At 42.3% G+C, this 12669-nt stretch overlaps 1 pseudogene; it reads left to right on the top strand.

The window, feature by feature from the left end:
- Window positions 1–393: 393 nt before the first annotated feature.
- On the top strand, window positions 394–12486 carry LOC120700034 (annotated as a pseudogene).
- The last annotated feature ends 183 nt before the right edge of the window (window positions 12487–12669 follow it).

Below are 12669 nucleotides of genomic sequence, written 5' to 3' on the forward strand. Positions count from 1 at the left end.
GGAACATACTGTTATGTAAGTAAAATCATTGCAGAAAACTGCTTTAAAACAATCCGTATTGAAAGCTAGGATATGCAAGATTTCTATTTTTAAGTTCAAAGTTAATTTTGAGATTCGGTGACGGTGAAAAAAAGACTTTTCTCTTTCTGCTGGACCGGACAAAGATGAACAGATGGACACACGTGACCACGTCAGGTGTCCGGTCCCATCACAGTACGCTCCTCCAGTGCCACGTGGCCGCCGACGTCCCTTCCCGTCTGCTCCTCGGGTTTCGCTCCGTTGCCGCCGCCCCCGTTTCCTCTTCCTTCCTCCATGGGAAGCCTCCCCTCTCCATCGCACCCCACGCCCGCTCCCTGGACCCCACCCCCCCCCCCCCCCCCCCCCCCCCCCGCGATGGCCCCGGTCTCCAAGCTCTCGGACTCCGACGTCGCGCTCCAGGCCGCCATCGACGGCGACCTCCGCCTCCTCAAGAGTAACCGCCCCAATCTCTCGCTCTCGTCTCGGATGAACCCTCGCAATCTGTTCACTAGTTTAGGCAGTGAGACAGGATGTTCCCTTGTTTGAGTCTTACGGATTTACGAAAATCGATTGTTGTTTCTCGTTTTTTCTTTTAAAAAATGATTTTTTGTTTTTGCAATTTCTCTTGTCAGAGAAGGCGAGCGAGGCGAGCCTGCGGGAAGCCAAGGACGACGTCGGCCGGAACGCGCTCCACTTCGCCGCGGGGAAGGGCCACTTGGAGGTCTGCAGGTTCCTGGTGGAGGAATTGGGGCTCGATGTCAACTCCACCGCCTCAGGGAGTGCTTGCGAATCCTGCGCTTCTGGAGCAGTGCAAGCGTGCCAGTGTCACTGACATTCTCCCATTGCAGGTGGAACGCCGGTTCACTTCGCCACGGTCGAGCAGGTACTCCAGAACACGCCGGTTCACTTCGCCGCGGTTGGAGGACATGAGAGAGTTCTGGAGTACCTGCTCGACCGTGGCGGCGACCCAGGGTTGCCTGACGCCAAGGGCTCCACGCCGCTGCACGACGCGGCAGAGCAAGGTGCGCTCTGAATTGGGCCCGAATTGTCTTTGCTCTCCATGTTGTGCTTGGATTGGAGCTTGCGCCAATACCTCTTCGCGCTTCCAGGGCACTGCGAGGCTGTAAGGCTGCTGCTGTCCAAGGGTGTTGATGTGGATCCAGTCAATCACCGCGGGACGCCGCTGCACCTGGCTGCCGCTAGGCTGTGGCGGAACCACGCCCTAGGCCACCCGGTCCATGGCCCGGGGCGTGCGCCCCGGCGGCCTCCTCCGTCCCGGCTCGGAGAACTATGATTCCACTTAGAAAGGGTAAAGAGATTCCGATGGCCATGTCGTTCAGAGTTCAGATAACTGGGGTGGGGAAAGAGCAGCTGAGCAAATGACTGAATGATCAATGACGTCAAGAAACAGCCATTTGTCTACTTGTCTGAGGAGGTCAATGGCTCCTGGAATGGCAGAATTAGCACCCTCATCGAAGCAAGCAGAACAAAGTATTCCAGGAGAAGATGAGACTAATTTGTAGAGAACTTATCGCGTGTGGAATTTTAAGAACTCGACGAGATGTCATTACAGGTTTCTTGGTGCTGATCAGCAAACTGAGCATGTCGAGAAAGATAGAGGGGGGAGCATACCGACGGTAGGGAGAGCAGAGTGTCGTACATTATCTTTATTACCCGTTTGAAATATTTATTATACTTTTTTCATTCTTGTAGTAGGTTCTACCTCTGGACTTGGATCAATCGTTTAAGAACAATAAAGATATTTCTTCCCCATGGCGTTTTCGTATGTTTTCTAACTTTAATTCATGTACCTTTTAAATTATAATTTTTTTCGGCGTGTTTTTGTAAGTAATGTGCTAAAAAGTCGGTCTGGGACTTAGCCCAATCCTGATTCCGCCACTGCCGCTAAGGACAGGGATCAGGTTGTCAAGATCCTGCTGGAACATGGTGCTGATGTAAGCTGCTAGTTTTGCTGTTTCCTCATTGCTTTGCTGCTTATGGATTGGATGGGTTGCTTTCCTAATTGTCAAATTGTTCGTTTTCCCAATGGGCCACAAAATACATGATGACCTTGTCTTTCCAAGTATTTTACATGATCTTGGCTAGTTATGGAAATTGTGATGTTTTATTATGCAGCCAAACAAAGTTGTCAATCATGTCTTCTCACCGCTCATGATGGCATGCTGTGGGCATTCCTTGAAATGCATGAAGCTACTGGTTCAGGTCCAGTTAATTTCTTGACTTAATGTGCCCTAACTCTATCACCTTTCTATTTCTGTAGAATTTGTTGTCATGACTGCATATGACAGTTCTCTGTATGGTTGCCTAAACTTTGTATGTTCAATTATATAGGCTGGTGCTGATGTGAACTTTATAAGTTCCTCTGGACCATCCATTTTAATGGAGGCAGTTGATGATGGCTTAACTGACATTGTCAAGTTCTTGCTAGAGGCTGGAGCTGATCCTAACATTGCCGACGAGGTAATTTCGGTTCTATTTTTTTTGGCTTTATATCTAGTTTGACGAGGTAATTATCACCAAGCCAAATTATAGCCCTCTAAGTATCAAACTAGATACTACAACAACAACAACAACAACAACATAGCCTTTTTTTACCCCAACTTGCTTGGGAAAAAAGGCTATGTTGTTGTTGTTGTTGTTGTTGTTGTTGTTGTTGTATCTAGTTTGATACTTAGAGGGCTATAATTTGGCTTGGTGATAATTTAAAATCAAGGTTTCTTGAGAGCAGGGGTGCATTGTATTGAATTTACATTGCACTTGGTGTGTATTCTAGTCCAGTTTTTTAGCTTTGGACTGCAGTGATCTGGTCATACTGTGATTGTTGCTCTAGTGATAGTTACCTCTGCGTACATCTATGAATATTTTCGTCATTCATTTTGAGTTCGTGAGAACCATGGTACCAGATTGTCTGGAACAGACCACCCACTGTTAGAGTATTATTCTAGGCACACCTAATATTGTCTCCAGCACTTGATCGCCAATTACAAATTTAGAATTTTGCAGGGAGTAATTTGGCTAGCTTTCACTCAAATTATGCTTTACTCATTTAGCATTATCTAGAACTACTACTTGTAATAAATTAAGGAAAATCTCAGTTTTTATCTTTCCTTGCTTTGGGAAAAAAACTTTTTCTTTCACAAAACTTGTTGATAACTTTTTGGTGTTTCATGCCAGATTGTATTAATGTTTTTGGTTTTTCTTTACAATGCAGGATGGGAAACTCCCAATCATGTGTGCAGGATGGGAAACTCCCAATCATGTGTGCAGCAGTTCATGGGCATCGTGAGCTTGTTGAAATTCTGCTTCCTAAGACAAGACCAATTCCATGTGCCAGACTGGAGCGTTGATGGGATAATTAGAAGTATGAAATATCTGCGTTTTAGGGTACAGGTATCTAAGTAATTTCTTATGGGCACTACTCTCTCAGACAAATTTGCAGTAGCCCACATATGTTAACAGTAAAAGTATGATATTTGAACCCTTTGAAGGCCATATCCTTTTGTGTTGCACATGCTATTGTTTTAGGATGCTGCTCTGGTGGGGAAAAAGATAGCTGATGCCAATCTATAAATAAGTGGATCGACAGTTTAGGTTAATATACTATATAATAAGCAGAGCTAAAAGAAGCTAGCATATTAGATCTTACCTTTTTCTGCAAGTGAATTTGCTTAGCCAGATTGAATCTATATTAGGCCCAAAGATGACTCACCTTGTCTTTGACCCTGTCTTGTATTGCTCTGTATCTTGAGCCAGTCACAAGGAAAGGAGGCTTTTGCAAAGGGGGAGTACCTTGCAGCCATTTACTTCTATTGCCTGGTAATGCTTGAGCTAATCTAAACTATATACTTGCTGGGAAATTGGAATAATACAAAATGTAGCAGTAGTAGCCTTTAAGTTGTCTCCTCACTTGAATGATGGAGGCCAACAGTTGAAAGCATCTAGGTCCTCAAGGTATGTTTCGGTGATTAATGATAACCATTAATGTGATTAATGATAACCATTAATGTGATTAATGAGTTTGTGCAGCTTAAAGATTTCATATCGCTCATTGGATTATATGGTTATGGAAGCCCCTAAATTTCATCACTCAAAAAGGCGGTCTCGGTATTCAAATTCACATATTTATCAAGACTAAGGATCTTTCTAGTCCTAAGTGTCACAAGGTGGAGAAGGACACTTAGGTTAGTATAGGTTTTTATAGTTTTGTAGAGATCGCACTATTAAGAGGGGTTAAGGCCAAGTAACTTGAGTATAAGACATGGTCTATCAAAAATGGATGCACACATTGGTCACTTAGGTTCTTGGAAGCTCAAACAAGTGCTACTTAACTTATATATCAAGCAAAATTGAATTTCATTTAAGACTCAAATCAAAACAAGCAAAATCAAGAAAAAGTCTTATCACCGGTTTAACCGACGACTTCAAATTTCTATAGGTCGGTTAAACGCTGTTACTGAAGACTGGACACAGAGTTCACCGGATTAACCGACGATGTTTGAAATCAGCATCGGTGCAGTTGTCCAGAACGTTGGTTTTTCGGGGGTTTCTGAGCTTATACTCACAGGTTAAACCGACGATGGATTTGAGTTTGCGTCGGTGTAGTTGTCCAGAGAGTTAGTTTTTCAGTTGATCATAAGACAACTACATTCACCGGTTGAACCGATGATACGTCGGTTAAATTGCTCATACTGTAACGGCTAGTTTTTCAAAGGGGCAGTTACATTCATCGGTTGAACCGACGATGATTTTTGGAGGACCGTCGGATTAACCGGCGTTGCGTACTTTTTCTGGCAGCTTTTCTCCAACGGCTCTATTCTTGGTTGCTGTCTATATATACCCCTCCAGTGGGTCATTCTCAATACTCTTGACACTCTGAAGCATACATACACACATTCTATTGTTGAGAGCCACCTTGAGCTTCATATTTCACACATTGTTCATACAATCATCCAAGAAGTAAGGCTAAGGACTTGAGTAGGGAGAAGTTTGTGTGCATTCGTTCTTGGTAATCGGTTCTTGCTCAACTGAAGGTCTAAGTTTGTTACTCTTGGTGATTGGTATCACCTAGGCGATCTTGATGATCGGGGTGCTTCTCTCGGAACTTGCCAAGGGTTGTGGGAGCTCGAAAAAGAAAATTGTACATGGCTTGAGCTCCACAACGCTGGGACAGCGAGCGGAGACTCTCAGTGAGCACCCTCGTCTTGGTGACTTGGGAGGTGACAAGACTCTTAGTGAATGTCACAACGTGAATTAGGGGTGTGTGCCAACACATCGATACCATAGGAAAAAATCCGGTCGTCTCTTGCACTCTCTTTACATTCAAGCATTTATTTTCTTGCAATTTATTCATATGCTTGACATTAGAGATCATAGCTTAGCTCTACCTATTTTAGTCTCACAATCTAGACATATCTTTGTAGCTTGGGTAACTAGCTTAGCTAGACCGGTTTGTGAATGGTGGCCTTCTAGGTTTTTGCATAGGCTAAGGTTGATTTATATTGTTTTTAAAAACTAAAAAAAAAGCCCAATTCACCTCTTTCTTGTGCCATCGATACTTATAATTGGTATCAGAGTCTTGTTGCTCATTGGATCGTTAAGCTTCACCGCTTAGAGCTATGGTAAGAATGGGTGGTTCGTCTCCTCACTTCGAGGGAAAGAACTTCGCCTATTGGAAAGTTCGCATTGGCGCATACTTAGATGCAATTTCCCTCAAAGTGTGGACGACAACAATGACCGGGTTCACCGGAGACCTCACTCCAGAACAAATTAGATGGAATGCAAATGCTAGAAATGTTATTTTCGAAGCCATTAGTGATGATGTTTTTGCTAGAGTCAATGGAATAGACCTAGCAAGTGACATTTGGAAGGAGCTCATTGAAATATATGAAGGCTCCACTAAGGTCCGTGAGCAAAAATATCATGTGCTTAGAGCTAAATATGATGCTTTCAAAATGCTTGCAAATGAAAATTGCAATGAAATGTACTCCCGCTTGAATGTTATTGTCAAGGATATTAATGCACTTGATGTGTCCAAAATTGACAGTGGTGCAATTAACCGCAAGATCATCATGCTCCTTCCGAAGCCAAAATACAACATTATCAATGCAGTGGGAGTGGATCTTGAGAAGGATGTGTCCAAAGAAGGATCTTGAGAAGTTGGAAGTGGGAGAGCTTGTGGACGAAATCCGCGCCATGAAATAGGGATCCTTGGTATGAGCGAAGAGCCTACAACATGCAAATCAATTACTCTCAAGATCAAGGTTAACAAGCCCCGCAAGCACAAGATAGCAAATCAATTACTCTCAAGATCAAGGTTAACAAGCCCCGCAAGCACAAGATTGTAAAACAAGAATCAAGCTCAATCAAAGATGAAGATCATCAAGAAAGAACATCCGATGATATAGATGACGATGGAGAGCTCTTTCTCATGATGAAGAGATTCAACCGCTTTAGTGAGAAGATCAACAAGAATGGGTATAATTTTGACCTCAAAAGGAAGATGTTCCGGCCAAGGGGAGACCTCAAGAACAAAACTTGTTATAATTATGGAGAAAAAAGTCACATATCTCCAAATTGTCCTAAGCCGGACAAAAGGAAGAAGGAAAGTAATAACAAGCATTGCCATGATTCGAGCGATGATGAAGAAGAAAAGAAAAACAGAAGCAAGAAAAGTGGGAAGAAGAAGAGTCATGAAAAGAAGACCAAAAAGAAGACCAAGCTCTTCCCAAAGAAAAAGGACAATACCAAGAGAAGCTTGGTGGAAAAAACAAGAATGGGTGACCGATGTTTCATCAAGCGAAGATTCAAGTGATGAAGAAAAAGACATCGTTACCATCGCCCTCACCAATGATGAACCATCACTACCTCAACCTCCTGTGTGTCTCATGGCCAAAGGTAACACCAAGATATGTGATAGTGATAGTGATGACGAGTTTGATCCTAATGAGTTTGCTAACCTCATTAATGAGCATACATTCGTCATCCAGAGGGAAAAACGCAAAGTCAAACTTCTTGAGAGCACTCATGCCAAGTTAGAGCTAGTCCACTCCAATTTGTTTGGCAAATACAATAACTTGCTCAAAAAGCACAATGAGTCACTTGCACTGAAGAGAGCCACAAGAAATTTAAACAAGGGCATAGGGAGTTGGCTCACAAATACCAAGAGTTTGAATTTGGCTATGAAGCAATTGACCCGAGTATTGAAAACTCTATCAATAAAAATGTGATAAAGGTCAATGCCTCTACTTTATGTGATGATCTATTCTTTAATGAAAATGCTACTAATATTTTGCTCAAGCTTGCCCCTTCTAGTTAAAAAGAGTTGATGGATCAAGTGGCAAGCCTAAAGATTAGTGTGGAGAAGTTCTAAAGAGGAGAATACATCCACAATGAGATTCTATTCAACAATGCCCGTGACAATGGCAAGAGAGGTCTTGGTTCATTTCCGGAGTCAAACAAAGGCATCACTCTATCTTCAGAGATCAAGACTAGCTTCATCAAAGAAGTTGGTTCATATTGCCAACATTGTCAAGTCACTGAGCACCACACTAGGGAGTGTCCTTTGCCATCACGCCCTCTTCCCACCTTACCTAAAAATTATTCATCCATGTATGAAAATAACCACTTTCTTTTGAGTATGGTGAAGGGCAAGGTGAAGGTTAAATTTATTGGCAAACTCACTAGGGAGGGAAAGAAGAAGCTCCCCAAGCAACTTTGGGTCCCCAAAGCTCTTGTCACATATGTGCATGGTCCAAAGCTTATTTGGGTTCCAAAAGCTCAAAAATAATTTTCATGTGTGTAGGTGAACTACAAAGTCGGTGAAAAATATTAGGTGCTTGATAGCGGTTGCTATCAACATATGACCGGTAATGATAGCATGTTCATCTCTCTTGAAGACCCCGGCGATCATGAACATATCACCTATGGTGATAACTCAAGGGAGAAAGTTTTAGGTTTGGATAGAATAGCTATTTCAAAAGATTTATCTATTTCTAATGTATTGTTTGTAGAATCACTTAGTTTTAATCTCATTTCTAATGGTCAATTGTGTGATCTTGGAATAACGTGTACCTTTACCAAGAATGGTGTTGTAGTAACTCTTGAAGGAGTCATTGGTATTCACGGGGTTTAGGCATGGAAACATTTATTTGGTAGATTTCTCTTCAAAGCAAACAAGTCCCATGACATGACTCTTCACCAAGTCGTCTCTTGGGTGGCTTTGGCATAAAAGAATTGCTCATATCGGCATGAGCAATCTCAAGAAAGCCCACAAGAAAGGGATGATCACCGGCTCGAAGGATGTCACATTCGACAAGAACAAATTATGTAGTGCATGTCAAGCCGGGAATCAAGTTGCAACTCATCATCCCATCAAGACGATGTTATCAACCTCCAAGCCGCTCGATCTACTTCAAATGGATCTCTTCGGTCCAACTATATACAAAAGTGTTGGTGGTAACCTCTATTGCCTAGTATTTATTGATAATTTTTCATGGTACACTTGGATTATGTTCTTAGGCGATAAGGGTGAAATCTGGAAATCTTTAAGACATTTGTAAGAAGAGCTCAAAGGGAATACAACTCGCCAATTGTGAAGATCCGGAGTGACAACGGCACCGAGTTCAAGAATATGAAAATTGAAGAATGGTGCGATGAAGAGGGCGTCAAGTATGAGTTCTCCGCCACCTACACGCCTCAACAAAATGGAGTGGTGGAGAGAAAGAACAAGACATGGATCATCCTTGCAAGAGCAAGGTTGGATGACTATGGTACGTCCGAGAGGTTTTGGGCGGAAGCAATCAACACGGCGTGCCATGCGTCTAACCGGGTGTATCTCCACCGACTGCTCAAGAAGACGCCATATGAGCTCCTCACCGAGAAGAAGCCAAACATCTTCTATTTTCGAGTCTTTGGTTGCAAATGCTTCATCTATAAAAAGAAAATGTTCGGTAAGTTTGAAAGTAGGTGTGATGAAGGATTCTTCCTTGGTTATGCATCAAACTCCAAACCATATAGAGTATTCAATCAAACCTCCGGGTTAGTTGAAGAAACATGTGATGTGGAGTTTGATGAATCTAACGGCTTCTAAGAGCAGGTTGTTGGCTATGATGATGTAGGTGACGAATAAATTGATGAAGCATTGAAGAAAATATCCATTAGAGACATCAAGCCGGAAGAGATGCATGAAAACAATGATCACGGGGGAGGATCTTCCTCATCTACACCAAGCACCTCCATGGCACCCCAAATGGACGAACATAAAGAGAAAGAAGATCCACCGTCACAAGCAAATAATCCAATGCCAACACCCCAAGTACAAGATCAACACGAGCAAAATGTTCCACCACAAGCACAAGTCATCAATGACCCACCCCAACAAGCATAAACGAAAATACCGCTAGTGAAGTATGGACGTATCTCTAAGGATCATTCAATTGATCAAGTCATTGATAATCCTTACAAGGGAGTAAGAACTGGTTCCAAACATGTTTCATTTTGCGAACATTACTCGTTTGTTTCTTGTGTTGAACCTACTAGCATAGAGTAAGCACTTGAGAACTCGGATTGGGTGATGGCTATGCAAGAAGAATTAAACAATTTCACCCGCAATCAAGTTTGGGTCCTCGAAGCTCCTTCGAAAAATAAGAACATCATCGGCACCAAGTGGGTCTTCCGAAACAAGCAAGATAAACATGTGGTGGTGGTACGTAACAAAACAAGATTTGTGGCAAAAGGGTTTTCGCAAGTCGAAGGTTTGGATTTTGGTGAAACTTTTGCTCCGGTCGCAAGACTTGAAGCTATCCGCATACTTCTTGCTTACTCTTCACATCATAACATCAAATTATATCAAATGGATGTGAAAAGTGCATTCTTAAATGACTTTATTAATAAACTTGTTTATGTTGAGCAACTTCCCGGGTTTGAAAATCCGAGGAATCATAATCATGTTTATAGGTTGCACAAGGTACTCTATGAGCTCAAACAAGCTCCATGTGCTTGGTATGGGAGGCTTCATGACTTCCTAATCATGCAAGGCTTCAAGATCGGGAGGGTGGATACCACTTTGTTCACAAAAGACGTCAACGGTGATCTTTTCATTTGTCAAATTTATGTTGACGATATTATCTTTAGTTTAACTAATGATTCACTAAGCCATGAGTTTTCTACTATGATGTCTAGGGAATTCGAGATGTCCATGATCGGCGAATTGACCTTCTTCCTTGGTTTTCAAGTCAAACAATTGAAGTAAGGGACATTCATCTATCAAGAGAAATATACCAAAGATATATTAAAGACTTGGATGTGGACGGTAAACCAGTTGATCAATCCATCTATCATTTTATGATAGGGTCTTTGCTTTTCCTTACCGTATCTAGGCCCGACATAATGTTTAGTGTGTGCTTGTGTGCTCGCTTTCAAGCAAATCCAAAGGAATCACACCTCACAGCTGTGAATAGGATCCTTCGGTATCTCAAGCACACCCCAAGCATAGTCTTGTGGTACTCCAAAGACGCTAGCTTAGACCTCTTGGGATACTCGGACTCGGATTTTGCCGGGAGCCGTGTGGATCCCAAGAGTACCTCCGGGGGTTGCCACTTGTTTGGGCGTTCTCTAGTTTCATGGTCAAGTAAGAAACAAAATTCCGTGGCTTTGTCCACCACGAAAGCGAAATATATAGCGGCCGGTGTATGTTGTGCCCAAATCTTATATATGAAGCAAACCTAGCTTAGTCTCACAATCTAGACATATCTTGTAGCTTGGGTAATTAGCTTAGCTAGACCGGTTTGTGAATTGTGACCTTCTAGTTTTTGCATAGGCTAAGGTTGATTTATATTGTTTTAGAAATTAAAAAAAACGTCCATTTCACCCCCCCTCTTGTGCCATCGATCCTTACAACAGTTCATGCTGATTTCTCTATAATCCCTTACAATAGGTGGCGGAGCAATTTCTCTTCATTCTGTATAGTTTACCAGAAATTGGATTATTACCAAATGTTTGCGTAAATCTGATGCTACACTTTTGTTTTCTCAGACCTGTTAAGCTAAATGAAACGTCCACTTTTGGTACCTGTACTATTAAGTCGGTCCAATTTACCCCCTATACCAAAACCGGTTAGTAGCCTGTACTTCGATACTAATTCGATGAAGGTCCACAACTTCCTTGAGGGCAGTTTGGCTGGGGGGCATGGATTTACTCCAACTTAGAAGGTGTGCTGAATTCATTTTATAGTTAAAAATAGAGTCACTATTTTAAAATTATGGAAAAATTGGAAACTCATGAAGATATTTGAATTGTAAATATAATATTTGTTTGGAATTTCTAATAGCAACAGAATGATAGGAAAGTAATATGTTGTTTTTAAAAGGTTTAGAAACGAACAAGTGGGTGAGAAGTGCCAGCAAGATTTTACTTCAATTAAACATATCCTCAGGACATCAAAGAATATTTCAAATTCGTGCAGTCGGTTTTGGCCCTCATTTGAACCATTTTTGAGAGAATGTTGTTAAAAATAACTGGTGCAGGTTCAAAACTGAACTCTAAAACTTATGCAAGGGAGCAGTGCTATGAGCTACGGAACCAGTTCATTGACCCCCCCAAAATTCAACAAAACAGTGCTTGTTTTTATTTTTAGTGCAGGCAATGGAGAAAGATCCACTTGATGCCACCTTGTTAGCCAACAGGAGCTTATGCTGGCTACGGCTGGGAGAAGGGGACCGAGCGCTGTTAGATGCTCGGGAATGCAAAATGATGAGTCCTCATTGGTCCAAGGCATGGTACCGTGAGGGTGCCGCTCTCAGCTTGCTGAAGGTATAGCAGTCAGCTAGTGACCACAGCTAATATAGTCTTCAACCCAATACAATCTCTCCCCCTTATCCGCAGGACTACAAAGGAGCGGTCGATGCGTTCATGCAAGCATGGAAACTTGACCCTGCGAGCGACGAGATCAGGAAGGCGTTAAGGCAAATGTTCTTGCTCTCTTCTAGTTCTACTTTTAATTAATACCTAAATTGATTCGATCATCCACGGGAACATGAGCATCTGATCCCACTCTTTCCGCAGGGAGACCATTGATGTTATGAAGAGCGCTGCTGCTCGCAACAATAATTAATGATCCTCAAGAGCACTAATTGGGGCTTTATAGAATGTGTAGCCCCAACCAAGCCACTGTATAGACTCTGGACGTAGTGATATGTAGATTGCGTGTTGGCTCTTTCGTGACTAGATGTGAAGGTGTTTTGTGTCTGCAGGAAGGCATAGCAGTGCACTTGACTGAGCCAGTATTGTACATATATATACTGCTTTGCTCCTTTTGTCTTCCCTGGAGAAGAAACGAAAGCTTTCCTCGTTGAGTCAAATGGGTGAAGGTCAAATCGTTTTTCACTGCTACAAGTATGTATAATCTTCAGAGAATAGAACATGATGGAAAAGGGAGCGTCGTTAATTTTACCCTGGTAATTTTGGTGGAGATGTCCATAACTGCATCATACTGATCCTAGAATCCAAGTGCTTTCAGCAATTGCATTCTGACAGCACATCTGGAACGAACTGGGAAAGGGCCTTAATGAACTCTGCACAAATACTTTATCAAAAAAAAGCCCCTCTGCATAGATGAGAAACTGCAAGCTCTGA

This window comes from Panicum virgatum, chromosome 3K (assembly GCF_016808335.1).
Source record: "Panicum virgatum strain AP13 chromosome 3K, P.virgatum_v5, whole genome shotgun sequence".
Lineage (NCBI taxonomy): Eukaryota > Viridiplantae > Streptophyta > Magnoliopsida > Poales > Poaceae > Panicum > Panicum virgatum.